The sequence below is a fragment of the Hevea brasiliensis genome, chromosome 8, assembly GCF_030052815.1.
Source record: "Hevea brasiliensis isolate MT/VB/25A 57/8 chromosome 8, ASM3005281v1, whole genome shotgun sequence".
In the NCBI taxonomy this organism is placed as follows: Eukaryota; Viridiplantae; Streptophyta; class Magnoliopsida; order Malpighiales; family Euphorbiaceae; genus Hevea; species Hevea brasiliensis.
Window position 1 is genome coordinate 68,245,763 of NC_079500.1, and position 17,930 is coordinate 68,263,692.

Below are 17,930 nucleotides of genomic sequence, written 5' to 3' on the forward strand. Positions count from 1 at the left end.
TCATGTTATGCCTTACAGAGGGGTAGGGTGTGACATTGGAGTTACACACTTAAGGTTCTAAGCCAAAACATACACTACCCTATTGTACATTGTTCACCCATTACCAATTACGCATCCTATGCTTCCAAAGTTCACTTTTCCATGCCAATTCTGGTTTGTACCATAACATTAACATATTTAGCAACACATTTTTGGTCATTTTGGCAGCTTGTAACCACTCTCAACATACAAACTATAGTACAGAATTTTCCAAGTCCAATTACAACAATTAACCACAAAACATACCTCATTTACATGTCCAAATTCAAACAACTATACACATATCCAAATTCAAGCAATTATTCATATACACATGCTGCCATCAATGACAACATAATTCAACGATATTTCATGAACTCAAACACTTCAATCTTCTTCATGAGGCTGCCACAAGTTTACACATATCCATCAATTGCCATTTTCACTTTTTAAGCTTCCAAATCATACCTTACACATGGAATTCAAGTACAATACAATCAAACATTTAAATCATCATTCAAACCACTATTTACATGCAAGAATAAACTATTCTTATTGAACTTCCATGGCTGCCAAAATGCACCTCTCCATTAACTCATCAAACTTCAAAAATCCTTCCACAAATCAACTACCCATAACACCCATTCAAAGTTTAATGAAACAAGAATTAAAAATACATACTTACCACTTTTGAAATTCTTCAAAACCTCACCAAAAATTAATTTTCTTTCTGCCTATCTACTGCCCAAGTTGTGTGGAAAATGTTTAGTGAAGGAAACTAGTGTGAAAAGTGATTAGAATTGAGGTGCATGGAAGGTGATGAAGCTTCAGCCATGGTGTTTCAATGGAGGCTCACTTCGGCTTGGTGTTGGGAGGTTGAATATGAAGATGTTTCTGCCCACTAAACCCTTATATAGGTCCCTTAAAATATAATTAGTGGAGCACTAACCTTAGTTTAAGATTAATTAATTCCCAAGTTTCACAATTTGTAATTTATGCCCCAAACTTCCACTATTTGCATTATGTACCATATTTCTTATTTTTCATGACATTTCAAAAGTGTAATATCATTTATTTTTAATGGAAATTTAGGTCAAAAGGCAACTCGGGGTGTCAAATGACCATAATGCCCCTATTCAGGTTGCGTTCCTGATTTTTCGGTAACACCGAGTTTTGTCATTTTCTCGATTTCTCATTTTTCTTTGTACTAATTAATTCATTTTTTTTTGATATTTATAATGATATTTATGCTTCGATAAGTCTTTAATTATGTCTTAAAATATTTTTCAGGGTTCCCCGCTGTAACACCCCTCACCCGTCTATAGTGTAGCCGAGCAAAGTGTGTTACACGGAGTGCCAGAGCACCTAATCTTATCTGATTTCATTACAGTTCTTGATTTATTTATTCAAAAACTTTATTTAAGGTTTAGGCTATTTCTACTTTATCAAAATCTAACTAATTTGGAAATTTCAAAAAATTTTTGACGATAATCCGGCAGAGTGTCGGCTATAATTTGGACTAACAGTTCTTCTGAACCTGCCAAAAATAATTCACAACATATTCAAATTCACAACTCAATTTATCTCAATAATATCTCATTTGTTTCTCAAAATTTCTTAAACTCAATCTCGTTCAGAATCATTATGATTAGACAATCAATTCAGATATCATAATTCTTACTTTTCATTAACTTATATAGTTTTCCAATTAAGTACATAAATTTGTCAAGTACAGGATATATAAATGAAATTACAATATACTTAGAATGAACAAAATACATAACATGTATAATTATGAGCCCTATCTATATGCACTGCTGAGGAGGTGACAATCTTGAACACTTCTGACACTTCTGCAGATCTAGACTCCAAAAATCTCAATCGACAATCTACTGGTTTTACCTTCAGTACCTGCGCGAGGAAGCAATTCCATCACGCTAAGCATTTCTCCTTAGTGGTGCAATAGTATAACAAGAAATAATATATACAAATAAGGAAAGAAATAACTCATAATTCGAATATCTAGGAATCAATTATTCTAACTGTATTGTATTTTAAATCTCTAAGGTTCTTCAAATTGTATCTTTGTTATGTTTCTGATGCTAATCTCTTTTACTCATTTCATTCAATGCTTAATTTAATTGTACTGAAATTTTCGTATACTTAACTTAACTTAACTGCCTGAATTGAATAATGTTTTAATTGACTGCCCATGTAGCCTATACACTGACCAGACTGGATAAACGGATATACTAGCACTGGGTACCTAGTACCTCGGGCCGTCACACCATCGGTCACAAAGTGTCTCCTGGTGTGCAAACAGTGTGGCTAAAAATCCATATAATCAATCATGCATTAAGCCTAGTATAATAACACAATCTGTATAGCCATAGGCTATTAAAATCATAGTATGGCATAATAAGCCATAAAGCACAATATGATGTAAAGTCATTTACAGAACAGCTGTCAGAATCCTATTGGCATGCCAACCTATCCAAACTAGTCAACTAGGCAAATTAGGGCATATTACAATGTTACATATTTAATTATTTATTCATAGGGTTTATACATCTTTATGCCTTTCACTGGTAAATAAAATTATTGACCTTTTTATTCATCATGGATAGGTTGATTCTAGCATCAACATGTCACAATTTGCAATTCAATATGTTGTCAATATAATGCAATTTACCCTTTTCACAAGTTGGCATTCATTACCAAATCCCTTCAAGCATCATTTTATGTAATTACCAATTTGCAATTTTAGTGTGCTAGATTGGTCTAGCTTAAAGTCCTATTTCCCTTGGTTTTTAGCTTCTGGTCAAAGAAGCAAAATTGTAGCTCTATGTCTTATTGCACTCGGGGGAAAATTTCAAGTCATTATGAGTTGTATAGACCAAGATATGGTCAATTTACTAAAGCTGGACAGATTGCACCTTTAGTGCAAAATTTGGTCAATTTCTCAATTTTTGTGTGCTAGATTTGTCTAACTTAAAGTCCTAGATCTCTTGGTACTATTCCCTTCAATTCATTTCATTAGTCAACCTATAATGTTGACCCTTGATGCACTCTACATGAGTCAATTCTAATGTTACCAATATGTCACATTTTATAGCCCTTTAGTGTAGGTATATGTTACCAATTTCATTTCCAAGTGTATTGCATTTTATTGCAATTTACCAGATTTCGGTGTACTATTTTGACCTAGCCGGACGACCTAGTTCCCTTGGTTTTTGGGTTTTGGTCCAAACTACAAACTTGTAAGTCTATGTCTTTTTGCACGCGGGGCACAATTTCATGTCATTCTGAGTTGTGTAGACCAAGATATGATCAATTTACCAATGCTGGACAGATTGCACCTTTAGTGCAAAATTTGGTCAATTTTAGGTCACTTTTGGTTCGGCAGTTTTTGTACCCAAAATTGTGCAAGCCATTTGTCTTGATTCTGGCCATTTTTGGGCTTTGGTGTCTTCATAAGAATTGTAGATCTATGTCTAAGCTAACCATGGTAAAAATTTCAGGTCAATTGGACCTGTTTTGAGTGAGTTATGGTCATCCCAAGGACTACTATTCATATGGTCAAAAATCTGGGTTGCAAGGTTGTTATTCCGGATTTGGTCATTTTTAAGGTCAGTTTCTATGCAGAATTTTGGCAACATTTCTACATGAAAGTTGGCCTATTTGGTGTCTAGTTTCACCCTCCATTGGCCTCATACTAATTGGGTTTACAGTTTGGCACTTATGGCCTAATTTAGGTACTGTTTTCAATACACAACCTGCACAAAGCACATACACTTCCAATTTGATATTCCTTCTCCTCCTCATTACTTCAATATTCAATAAATAACACTTCCATATATATATTGTACACAATTCTAGCAACAATTTTGGGCAGAATATTCAAGTGCTCAATGCACACAATTCACCATTAAGTTCAACATTCAATTCCACCAAAATTCAGTATATCTCAATGTCAATATTACACATACACTTCAACATAATCATACTTCAATATCACTTACACATACTGCCTACAATTTAATACTAGCATATTTCATTAATAAACTACATATTCACACACAAATTCCTGATTTAATGGGTTGCCAAACATGGCAGTTTGCCAAAGCATCAAGACCCATATTCAAACCCTTAATTCAAGCACTAACGTGCACATCATTGGATATTAACTTACTACCATTTCCATTTAAGTTAATCAACCTTAATTTTCATCCATTAGAGGTAAGAAAAACTCAACTACAATAAACTTTCATGGCTGTCCAAAATTGAATATATCAATAACTCATCAAATCCTTCAAATTTCTTCACCATCTAACTCGTTTCAACCTTAATACAAACTTTAATGAAGCAAGGGATGAAAAACTAGCACTAACCTTTTTTGAGCTTCATCAAAACTTCATCAAATCCTCTTCATTTTGCTTCCAACATACTGCCCAAGGTGTGTGTGCAAGCTTTGATGAAGAAACTATGGTGAAATGAGGGCTTGAACATGGCTGCATGGTAGTGGAGGGAGTTTGGCCATGGTGGACTTCTATGGAGGTAATTTCGGCTGGTTATTTCCCAAGATTGAAGTTGATGATTTCTGCCCAATTCCACTTTGATATATCCCATTTATTTAAAGTTAGTGGAGCACTAACCAATAAATTAATATTTAATGATTTAAAAGTTTCCTAATTTGCACATTTAGCTAAATTCTTTCACTATTTACATATTGTATCCCATTTTAATTTTTCATGACATTTCCTGAGTGCAATATCATTTATTTTTAATGGAAATTTATGTCAAAAGGCAACTCTAGGCATCAAATGACCAAAATACCCCACTTCGAGTTATATTTTCAATTTTTCGATAACACAGATTTTTGTCTGTTTCTCGATTTTTCATTTTTCTTTGTACTAATTTATTAATTTTTTTTTGATATTTCTAGTTTCAATTATATTTCAATAAACCTTTACTTACGTCCCAGAATTAAATTCTGAGGGTTCCCCATGGTCCTGGGGCCGGTAACGGCCTTCCCAGTGCGGTCACCCATCGCTGCGGTGTCGGCTTGTTTAACTTAGCTTCATTTTCTCTCTTTCATTTGTCTTTGATTTTTCTTGCATTTTCTTCTCATTTATTTCACCATTATATGTCTGTTTATTATCACCAAAGTGTAGTTCTAGACATTCCAATTTTTCGGGGTAGACATTAGCCGTCGGAACAGTAGAATGTACGGACTATGAAAATGAGGATGTTACACTCGCGGTCCAGGGCTAGTCAACGGTCCACGCCGCAACTTCTCGGTGCGGTCACCCATCGCTAGGGTTCTCGGCTCATTTAACTTGGTTACATTTCATTGCTATTATTTTTCCTTTGTTTTTCTTGTATTTTTTTTTTCTTGTATTTCATTATTTTATGTCTCCTCATCCATATCTAAGTGTAGTTCTAGGCATCCTAATTGTCCGGACAACACTGGTCACCAGAACAGTAGAACACACTACCAAGCATAGGGGTGTTACGATTCTCCCTCCCTTAAAATAAATTTCGTCTCGAAATTTTACTTGGCATTAGTCTCTAAACATCCATGGGTCCTGTCTCCTCATATCCTCTTCACGTTCCCAAGTAGCTTCCTGGCCTAAATGATGGTTCCACAACACTTTAACTAGGTGTATCTGTTTATTCCTCAGCTGCTTCACCTCACATGCCAGAATTTCTATGGGTTCTTCCTCATATGAAAGGTCTGGATTTACTTCAATCTCTTCAACTGATAATACTTGAGATGGGTCAGATCCGTACCTCCTTAACATGGACACATGGAAGACACTGTGTATCCTTTCTAGCTCTAGAGGTAATGCTAACCGATATGCCAAAGGACCCACTCTTTCCAGAACCTCATATGGTTCGATAAAGAGAGGACTCAGTTTCCCCTTTCTGCCAAATCTCATAATACTCTTCCAAGGAGAAACTTTAAGGAATACCTTATCACCCACTGCATATTCAATATCTCTTCTCTTCAGATCAACATAGGACTTCTAACGGTCTGATGCAGCCTTGAGTTGATCTCTGATCAATCTGATCTTTTCCTCTGTCTGCTGAATAATTTCTGGCCCAATCATCTTCCTTTCACCTACTTCATCCTAACATAGGGGAGTTCTGCACTTTCTACCATGCAAAGCTTCATATGGAGGCATCCCAATGCTTGATTGGTAGCTGTTGTTATAAACAAACTCAATCAAAGGCAAGTGTATATCCCAACTACCTTCAAACTCAATCACACAAGCCCGTAGCATATCCTCCAATATCTGAATTACCCTCTCAGACTAGCCATCCATGCGTGGGTGGAATGTCAGGTCTTTGAAGTTCAATCTAGTTCCTAGGGCTCTCTGAAGACTACCCCAGAATCTAGAAGTGAACCTAGGATCTCTGTCAGATACAATTGATACTGGAACTCCATGCAGTCTTATAATCTCATTCATGTACAATTTGGTCAATCTCTCCAAGCTATAGTCCATTCGAATTGGCAAAAAGTGAGCAAACTTGGTCAGTCTATCAACTATAACCCATACTGCATCATGACTATTCTGTGTCCTCGGAAGTCATATAACAAAATCCATAGTTATTCATTCCCATTTCCACTCTGGTACTGGCAATGGATGTAACAAACCAGCTGGAACTTGATGTTCTACCTTCACTTACTGACAAGTTAGGCATTTGGAAACAAATTCAGCTATATCCCTCTTCAAACCCATCCACCAGTAATGCTCTTTTAGCCCTTTGTACATTTTAGTTCCACCAGGGTTCATAGCAAAAGGAGACTCATGTGCTTCTTTCATAATGATCTGTCTCAAGTCAGCATCATCAGGAATGCACATTCTACCCTGATGTAGCAATAAACCATCATCTCTCACAGAGAATTCAGGTTTCTTGCCTTACTGGACTTCTTTCAGTAGCTTATGATATTTATCATCATTCTGAGTAGCCATTCTGATCTGATCAATCAATACTGGTTGTACATGCCATGCAACTACTGTCTGTCCCTCATTATCAATCTCTAAACTGGCATGCTGTGCTTTCAATTCATGTATAATGGACAAAGTAGAAACTCTAAGACTTGCCATAGTCTTGCGACTTAAGGCGTCAGTCACCACTTTGCTTTCCCTGGCTGATAGTCTATTAAGCAATCATAGTCTTTAATCTGTTCTAACCATCTCCTCTGCCTCAAATTGAATTCCTTCAGGGTGCCCAAATACTTCAAGCTTTGTGATCTGTGTAAATGTAGCATTTCTCCCCATACAAATAGTGTCTCCAGATCTTCAGAGCAAAAACAATAGTTGCTTGCTCCAAATCATGTGTTGGGTAGTTCCTCTCATGCGGTTTTATTGGCGTGATGCATAAGCAATGACATTTCGATCTTGCATCAGTACACAGCCTAACCCATTGTGAGAAGCATCACTATAAACTGTGTATTCTTTACCCGGAGTAGGTAAAGTAAGGACTGGAGCTTCAGTCAAACACCTCTTCAACTTATCAAAACTCTGTTGGCATTTATCTGTCCACTAAAATTTTACATCTTTCTGAAGCAGCTTGGTCAGTGGAGAAGATAACATAGAAAATCCTTTCACAAACCGGTGGTAATATCTAGCTAAACCTTGAAAATTGTGAATTTTTGTAATATTCCTGGGCGGTTTCCAATTAAGGATAGCTTCTACCTTACTAGAATCTACCTTGATCGCTTCAGCTGACACAACATGTCCCAAGAAGGAGATTTCTTTCAGCCAAAATTCACATTTTGACAATTTAGCGTATAGTTGTTTCTCCCTTAAAGTCTGCAGTACAATCCACAGATGTCAGTCATACTCCTCTGCATTCCTCGAATATATCAAAATGTCATCAATAAACACCACCACAAACTATGATAAAAATTAATTAAGGAAGAATAAAAATGATTAAGATAAAATAGAGTGTTCCGGTACACCGTGTGACATATCTTACTCGGATATACTATAGACGAGTAAGGGGTGTCACAGGTTTAATGTTACCAATATATCACATTTTATAGCTCTTTAGTGTTGGTACATGTTACCAAATTCATTTCCAAGTGTATTGCATTTTATTGTAATTTTTCGGTGAACTATTTTGACCTAGCTGGACGACCTAGTTCCCTCGGTTTTCGAGTTTTGGTCAAAATTAAAAACTTGTAGGTCTATGTCTTATTGCACGCGGGGCAAAATTTCAAGTCATTCTGAGTTGTGTAGACCAAGTTATGGTCAATTTACCAATGCTGGATAGAATGTACCAAAATGGTAACTTTAGGTCATTTTTAGGTCACTTTTGGTTCAGCCAGTTATTGTATCCGAATTTGTGTAAGCTATTTGGCTTGGTTCTAGCCATTTCTGGACTTTGGTGTCCCTATAAGAATTGTAGATCTATGTCTAAACTATTCATGGTAAAAATTTCAGATCAATTGGACCAGTTTTGAGTGAGTTATGGCCAAAATACCAACTGCTGCCCAAATGGTCAATTTTCAGGCTTTCAAAGCACTAATCCAGATTTTGTCATTTTTCAACTCACCTTCTAAGCAGAATTTTGGTAAGCTTCCTTCATGAAAGTTGGCACATTTTGTGCCTAGTTTCACCTCCAATTGGTCTCATACCAATTGGAGCCACACACTTAAGGTTCTAAGCCAAAACATACACTGCCCTATTGTACATTGTTCACCCATTACCAATTACACATCCTATGCTTACCAAGTTCACTTTTCCATGCCAATTCTGGTTTGTACCATAACATTAACACATTTAGCAACACATTTTTGGTCATTTTGGTAGCTTGTAACCACTCTCAACATACACACTATAGTACAGAATTTTCCAAGTCCAATTACAATAATTAACCACAAAACATACCTCATTTACATGTCCAAATTCAAACAACTATACACATATCCAAATTCAAGCAATTATTCATATACACATGCTGCCATCAATGACAACATAATTCAACAATATTTCATGAACTCAAACACTTCAATCTTCTTCATGAGGCTGCCACAAGTTTACACATATCCATCAATTGCCATTTTCACTTTTTAAGCTTCCAAATCATACCTTACACATGGAATTCAAGTATAATACAATCAAACATTTAAATCATCATTCAAACCACTATTTACATGCAAGAATAAACTATTCTTATTGAACTTCCATGGCTACCAAAATGCACCTCTCCATTAACTCATCAAACTTCAAAAATCCTTCCACAAATCAACTACCCACAACACCCATTCAAAGTTTAATAAAACAAGAATTAAAAATACATACTTACCACTTTTGAAATTCTTCAAAACCTCACCAAAAATTAATTTTCTTTCTGCCTATCTACTGCCCAAGTTGTGTGGACAAGGTTTAGTGAAGGAAACTAGTGTGAAAAGTGGTTAGAATTGAGGTGCATGGAAGGTGATGAAGCTTCGGCCATGGTGTTTCAATGGAGGCTCACTTGGGCTTGGTGTTGGGAGGTTGAAGATGAAGATGTTTCTGCCCACTAAACCCTTATATAGGTCCCTTAAAATATAATTAGTGGAGCACTAACTTTAGTTTAGGATTAATTAATTCCCAAGTTTCACAATTTGTAATTTATGCCCCAAACTTCCATATTTGTATTATGTACCATATTTCTTATTTTTCATGACATTTCAAAAGTGTAATATCATTTATTTTTAATGGACATTTAGGTCAAAAGGAAACTCGGGGTGTCAAATGACCATAATGCCCCTATTCAAGTTGCGTTCCTGATTTTTCGGTAACATCGAGTTTTGTCATTTTCTCGATTTCTCGTTTTTCTTTGTACTAATTAATTAATTTTTCTTTGATATTTCTAATGATATTTATGCTTCAATAAGTCTTTAATTATGTTTTAAAATATTTTCCAGAGTTCCCCGCTGTAACACCCCTCACTCGTCTACAGTGTAGCCGAGTAAAGTGTGTTACACGGAGTGCCGGAGCACCTAATCTTATCTGATTTCATTACAGTTCTTGATTTATTTATGCAAAAACTTTATTTAAGGTTTAGGCTATTTTTACTTTATCAAAATCTAACTAATTTGGAAATTTTAAAAAATTTTTGACGATAATCTGGCAGAGTGTCGGCTATAATTTGGACTAACAGTTCTTCTGAACCGGCCAAAAATAATTCACAACATATTCAAATTCACAACTCAATTTATCTCAATAATATCTCATTTGTTTCTCAAAATTTCTTAAACTCAATCTCATTCAGAATTATTATGATTAGACAATCAATTCAGATATCAGAATTCTTACTTTTCATTAACTTATATAATTTTCCAATTAAGTACATAAATTTGTCAAGTACAGGATATACAAATGAAATTACAATATACTTAGAATGAATAAAATACATAACATGTATAATTATGAGCCCTATCTATATGCACTGCTGAGGAGGTGACAATCTTGAACTCTTCTGACACTTCTGCAGATCTAGACTCCAAAAATCTCAGTCGACAATCTACTTGTTTTACCTTCAGTACCTGCGCGAGGAAGCAATTCCATCGCGCTAAGCATTTCTTCTTAGTGGTGCAATAGTATAACAAGAAATAATATATACAAATAAGGAAAGAAATAACTCATAATTCGGATATCCAGGAATCAATTATTCTAACTGTATTGTATTTTAAATCTCTAAGGTTCTCCAAATTGTATCTTTGTTACGTTTCTGATGCTAATCTCTTTTACTCATTTCATTCAATGCTTAATTTAATTGTACTAAAATTTTCGTATACTTAACTTAACTTAACTGCCTGAATTGAATAATTTTTTAATTGACTGCCCATGTAGCCTATACACTGACTAGACTGGATAAACGGATATACTAGCACTGGGTACCTAGTACCTCAGGCCGTCACACCATAGGCCACAAAGTATCTCCCGGTGTGCAAACAGTGTGGCTAAAAAGCCATATAATCAATCAGGCATTAAGCCGAGTATAATAACACAATATAACCATAGGCTATTAAAATCATAGTATGGCATAATAAGCCATAAAACACAATATGATGTAAAGTCATTTACAGAACAGCTGTCAGAATCCTATTGGCATGCCAACCTATCCAAACTAGTCAACTAGGCAAATTAGGGCATATTACAATGTTACATATTTAATTCTTTATTCATAGGGTTTATACATCTTTATGCCTTTCACTGGTCAATAAAATTATTGACCTTTTTATGCATCATGGATAGGTTGATTCTAGCATCAACATGTCACAATTTACAATTCAATATGTTGTCAATATAATGCAATTTACCCTTTTCACAAGTTGGCATTCATTGCCAAATCCCTTCAAGCATCATTTTATGTAATTACCAATTTGCAATTTTAGTGTGCTAGATTGGTCTAGCTTAAAGTCCTATTTCCCTTGGTTTTTAGCTTCTGGTCAAAGAAGCAAAATTGTAGCTCTATGTCTTATTGCACTCGGGGCAAAATTTCAGGTCATTATGAGTTGTATAGACCAAGATATGGTCAATTTACTAAAGCTGGACAGATTGCACCTTTAGTGTAAAATTTGGTCAATTTCTCAATTTTTGTGTGCTAGATTTGTCTAACTTAAAGTCCTATTTCTCTTGGTACTATTCCCTTTAATTCATTTCATTAGTCAACCTATAATGTTGACCCTTCATGCACTCTATGTGAGTCAATTCTAATGTTGCCAATATGTCACATTTTATAGCCCTTTAGTGTAGGTATATGTTACCAATTTCATTTCCAAGTGTATTACATTTTATTGCAATTTACCAGATTTCGGTGTACTATTTTGACCTAGTCGGACGACCTAGTTCCCTTAGTTTTTGGGTTTTGGTCCAAACTACAAACTTGTAGGTCTATGTCTTTTTGCACCCGGGGCACAATTTCATGTCATTCTGAGTTGTGTAGACCAAGATATGATCAATTTACCAATGTTGGACAGATTGCACCTTTAGTGCAAAATTTGGTCAATTTTAGGTCACTTTTGGTTCGGCAGTTTTTGTACCCAAAATTGTGCAAGCCATTTGTCTTGACTTTTGTGTCTGCATAAGAATTGTAGATCTATGTCTAAACTAACCATGGTAAAAATTCCAGGTCAATTGGAACTGTTTTGAGTGAGTTATGGTCATCCCAAGGACTACTGTTCATATAGTCAAAAATCTGGGTTGCAAGGTTGCTATTCCGGATTTGGTCATTTTTAAGGTCAGCTTCTAGGCAGAATTTTGGCAACATTTCTACATGAAAGTTGGCCTATTTGGTGTCTAGTTTCACCCTCCATTGGCCTCATACCAATTGGGTTTATAGTTTGGCACTTATGGCCTAATTTAGGTACTGCCTTCAATACACAACCTGCACAAAGCACATACACTTCTAATTTGATATTCCTTCTCCTCCTCATTACTTCAATATTCAATAAATAACACTTCCATATATATATTGTACACAATTCCAGCAACAATTTTGGGCAGAATATTCAAGTGCTCAATGCACACAATTCACCATTAAGTTCAACATTCACTTCCACCAAAATTCAACATATCTTAATGTCAATATTACACACACTTCAACATAATCATACTTCAATATCACTTACACATACTGCTTACAATTTAATACTAGCATATTTCATTAATAAACTACATATTCACACACAAATTCATGATTTAATAGACCGCCAAACATGGCAGTTTGCCAAAGCATCAAGACCCATATTCAAACCCTTAATTCAAGCACTAACGTGCACATCATTGGATATTAACTTACTACCACTTCCATTTAAGTTAATCAACCTTAATTTTCATCCATTAGAGGTAAGAAAAACTCAACTACAATAAACTTTCATGGCTGTCCAAAATTGAATATATCAATAACTCATCAAATCCTTCAAATTTCTTCACCATCTAACTCATTTCAACCTTAATACAAACTTTAATAAAGCAAGGGATGAAAAACTAGCACTAACCTTTTTTGAGCTTCACCAAAACTTCATCAAATCCTCTTCATTTTGCTTCCAACATACTGCCCAAGGTGTGTGTGCAAGCTTTGATGAAAAAACTATGGTGAAATGAGGGCTTGAACATGGTTGCATTGTGGTGGAGGGAGTTCGGCCACGGTGGACTTCTATGGAGGTAATTTCGGCTGGTTATTTCCCAAGCTTGAAGATGATGATTTCTGCCAAATTCCACTTTGATATATCTCATTTATTTAAAGTTAGTGGAGCACTAACCAATAAATTAATGTTTAATGATTTAAAAGTTTCCTAATTTGCACATTTAGCTAAATTCTTTCACTATTTACATATTGTATCCCATTTTAATTTTTCATGACATTTCCTAAGTGCAATATCATTTATTTTTAATGGACATTTAGGTCAAAAGGCAACTCTAGGCGTTAAATGACCAAAATACCCCACTTCGAGTTATATTTTCGATAACACAGATTTTTGTCTGTTTCTCGATTTTTCATTTTTCTTTGTACTAATTTATTAATTTTTTTTTTTTTTGATATTTCTAGTTTCAATTATATTTCAATAAACCTTTACTTACATCCCAGAATTAAATTCTGAGGGTTCCCCATGGTCCTGGGGCCGGTAACAGCCTTCCCTGTGCGGTCACTCATCGCTGCGGTGTCGGGTCGTTTAACTTAGCTTCATTTTCTCTCTTTCATTTGTCTTTGATTTTTCTTGCATTTTCTTCTTATTTATTTCATCATTATATGTCTGTTCATTATCACCAAAGTGTAGTTCCAGATATTCCGATTTTTCGAGGCAGACATTAGCCGTCGGAACAGTAGAATGTACGGACTACGAAAATGAGGATGTTACACCCGCGGTCCAAGGCTAGTCAACGGTCCACGCCGCAACTTCTCGGTGCGGTCACCCATCGCTAGGGTTCTCGGCTCGTTTAACTTGGTTACATTTCATTGCTATTATTTTTCCTTTGTTTTTCTTGTATTTTTTTTTCTTGTATTTCATTATTTTATGTCTCCTCATCCATATCTAAGTGTAGTTCTAGGCATCCTAATTGTCCGAACAACACTGGTCACCAGAACAGTAGAACACACTACCAAGCATAGGGGTGTTACAATTCTCCCCCCCTTAAAATAAATTTCGTCTCGAAATTTTACTTGGCATTAGTCTCTGAACAGCCGTGGGTGCTGTCTCCTCATGTCCTCTTCACATTCCCAAGTAGCTTCCTGGCCTAAATGATGGTTCCACAGCACTTTAACTAGGTGTATCTGTTTATTCCTCAGCTGCTTCACCTCATATGCCAGAATTTCTATGGGTTCTTCCTCATATGAGAGGTATGGATTTACTTCAATCTCTTCAACTGATAATACATGAGATAGGTCAGATCTGTACCTCTTTAACATGGACACATGGAAGGCACTGTGTATCCTTTCTAGCTCTAGAGGTAATGCTAACCGATATGCCAAAGGACCCACTCTTTCCAGAACCTCATATGGTCCGATAAAGCGAGGAGTCAGTTTCCCCTTTCTGCCAAATCTCATAATCCTCTTCCAAGGAGAAACTTTAAGGAATACCTTATCACCCACTGCATATTCAATATCTCTTCTCTTCAGATCAACATAGGACTTCTGACGGTCTGATGCAGCCTTGAGTTGATCTCTAATCAATCTGATCTTTTCCTCTGTCTGCTGAACAATTTCTGGCCCAATCATCTACCTTTCACCTACTTCATCCTAACATAGGGTAGTTCTGCACTTTCTTTTATTCAAAGCTTCATATGGAGGCATCCCAATGCTTGATTGGTAGCTGTTGTTATAAACAAACTCAATCAAAGGCAAGTGTATATCCCAACTACCTTCAAACTCAATCACACAAGCCCGTAGCATATCCTCCAATATCTGAATTACCCTCTCAGATTGGCCATCTGTCTGTGGGTGGAATGCTGTGCTGAAGTTCAATCTAGTTCCTAGGGCTCTCTGAAGACTACCCCAGAATCTAGAAGTGAACCTAGGATCTCTGTCAGATACAATTGATACTAGAACTCCATGCAGTCTTATAATCTCATTTATGTACAATTTGGCCAATCTCTCCAAGCTATAGTCCATTCGAACTGGCAAAAAGTGAGCAAACTTGGTCAGTCTATCAACTATAACCCATACTGCATCATGACTATTCTGTGTCCTCAGAAGTCCTATAACAAAATCCATAGTTATTCGTTCCCATTTCCACTCTGGTACTGGCAATGGATGTAACAAACCAGCTGGAACTTGATGTTCTGCCATCACTTACTGATAAGTTAGGCATTTGGAAACAAATTCAGCTATATCCCTCTTCATACCCATCCACCAGTAATGCTCTTTTAGCCCTTTGTACATTTTAGTTCCACCAGGGTGCATAGCAAAAGGAGACTCATGTGCTTCTTTCATAATGATCTGTCTCAAGTCAGCATGTAACACCCCTATGTTCGGTAGTGCGTTCTACTGTTCCAGTGATCAGTGTTGTTCGGACAGCTAGGATGCCTAGAACTACACTTCAATATGAGTGAGGAGACATAAAATAATGAAATACAAGAAAAGAAAATATAAGAAAAACAAAGGAAAAATAATAGCAAAGAAATGTAACCAAGTTAAGCGAGCCGAGAACCCTAGCGATGGGTGACCGCACCGGGAAGTCACGGTGTGGACCATTGACTAGCCTTGGACCGCGGGGAACCCTGGAAAATATTTTTAGGACTTAAATAGACCCCTATTGAAGTATAAATATCATTAGAAATATCAAAGAAAAATTAAATAATTAGTACAAAGAAAAGTGAGAAATCGAAAAATGGACAAAACCCGGTATTACCGAAAAATCGGGAATGTAACCCGAACAGGGGCATTGTGGTCATTTGACATCCCGAGTTGTCTTTTGACTTAAATGTCCATTAAAAATACATGATATTACACTTGGAAAATGTCATGAAAAATTAAATTTGTGGTACCTAAAGTAAATAGCAAAAATTGGGAGCTTAATGTGAGAAATTGGGAATTTAAGATTAAATAAATATTTAATCACACATGGTGCTCCAGTAACTTGAAGGAACGGAAGCGTGAAAAACACAAGTTTATACCATTGAATTCAAAAATTTTCATCTAGGATCACATGCATCATGCAAGATTTATTTTTATCTATTTGATTTCAATGATAAACAACATATTAAAATTCTTTTAATATGTTTTTGGATCTGTATTTGCCATTTAAGATTTTAAAATTAATCAGATTAATTTTAGAACCCTAGATTAAATCAAGAACGATTACACTAACCTCTTGATGCCTCGCAGATGTCTGCGCCTTTGAGATTCGTCTTGAGGACACGGATGTTGTCCCTCTAGCTTGTCCACACCAAGAACACCTATGGCAGCCCTTGAATAGCTTCTAAAGCTTTTTCTATTAATTAGAAAATCAAGTTCTGCCTTTTAAGAGATTAAAGATGTAAATAGGATACTAGAAACAATTTCTAGTGTTCTTAATTCAAGAGATTGATGGCTAATCTCTTTGAATTAATAAGAGATGAAGAAGAAGAGATAAAAACCCTCAAAGTGGCGTTACAAAGGAGTGTGGCTGCTGGTTGTGTTTTATTTTCTCATAACAACACTTAAATAGCTAGGTTAACACATTAAACCCTTGCCACATGTCACCCTTTGATTAGCTCTAGGTTTAAGTGACCCAATCACATTGTGCCAAGTGTCAAATCTATATTTAATCTTGATTTTAATCATCTTACATGATTAAAAAACATTTGGCAAGCTTATGTGTTATGCCATGTGTCACCATCTCATGGTGCCACGTGTCACACTGCAAAATGACCAAAATGCCCCTGTGTCTTAATTTTGAGTTCTTAACCCAAAATAATTATTTTCTTCTTCTAATTAATTTATATCAAATATAAATTAATTAATTAATCTCTATTAATTAATTTCTCATTAATTAAATTCATATTTAAACACTTTAAATATAAATTTAACTTATATTATACATCCAATAATCTAGATTTGGTTTCAAGTCATGCTAGGGCCTTTGCAATTTAATTGCAAACCAAACCTATTTAATTAATCAATTTAAACTCTTTAATTAATTAATTAAATCATATTTCATTAGGTGATAACTTGTGTATGTGTGTGACTTACTAGGCTCATCACTAATTGGCAATGAGACATGATATCAACTCTTAATATCATCAGAACTCTTTCTTACCATAAATGATTTCTCTAAATCATTTTATGAACCTCATAGACCATGGTTAACACCTAGCATAGCATGCCATAGCCACCCAATTAGTAATAAGGTTTACCTTAAATGAACCTATAATCATATGTTACCATGCACTAGAATCTCTCTGTTACAAAATCCCAACTCAAGTTGGAGTCATGGTTTATGTCAAACTCCATTTGCTATGAATATTATGTTCTCTTTTAATTCCAGTTCTTGATTAAAAAGATTTTCTCATCAGAAACTCTTTTCTGAATAAATCTATCTGTCCTGGCCAGGAACTTGAAACATCAAGAACAATTAAATGAACATAGGATTTTATCTCTATTTACTTAGAGGAACAGATTCCATCTTGATCAACACCTACCTCCATATATAACTAGTAGGAGCCAACATGCCCATATACCCATACACAGTACAAGTATGAAAGCAGTATCAAACTCAAACTACCTATATACAAGATAACTGTGCTATCTCAGGTCTAAAGATTATATGCACTGATATGATTTATGACAAAACATTGACAAGAATAAACTCCATGTGCTTGTCATAAGTGTCACTGGTTCGGCCTACTTATCATTTATAAGTGTCTATCATGTTTGTTATATGGCATGAGACTCACCATTCCATCTTATTTATATCTCATATAAATAAC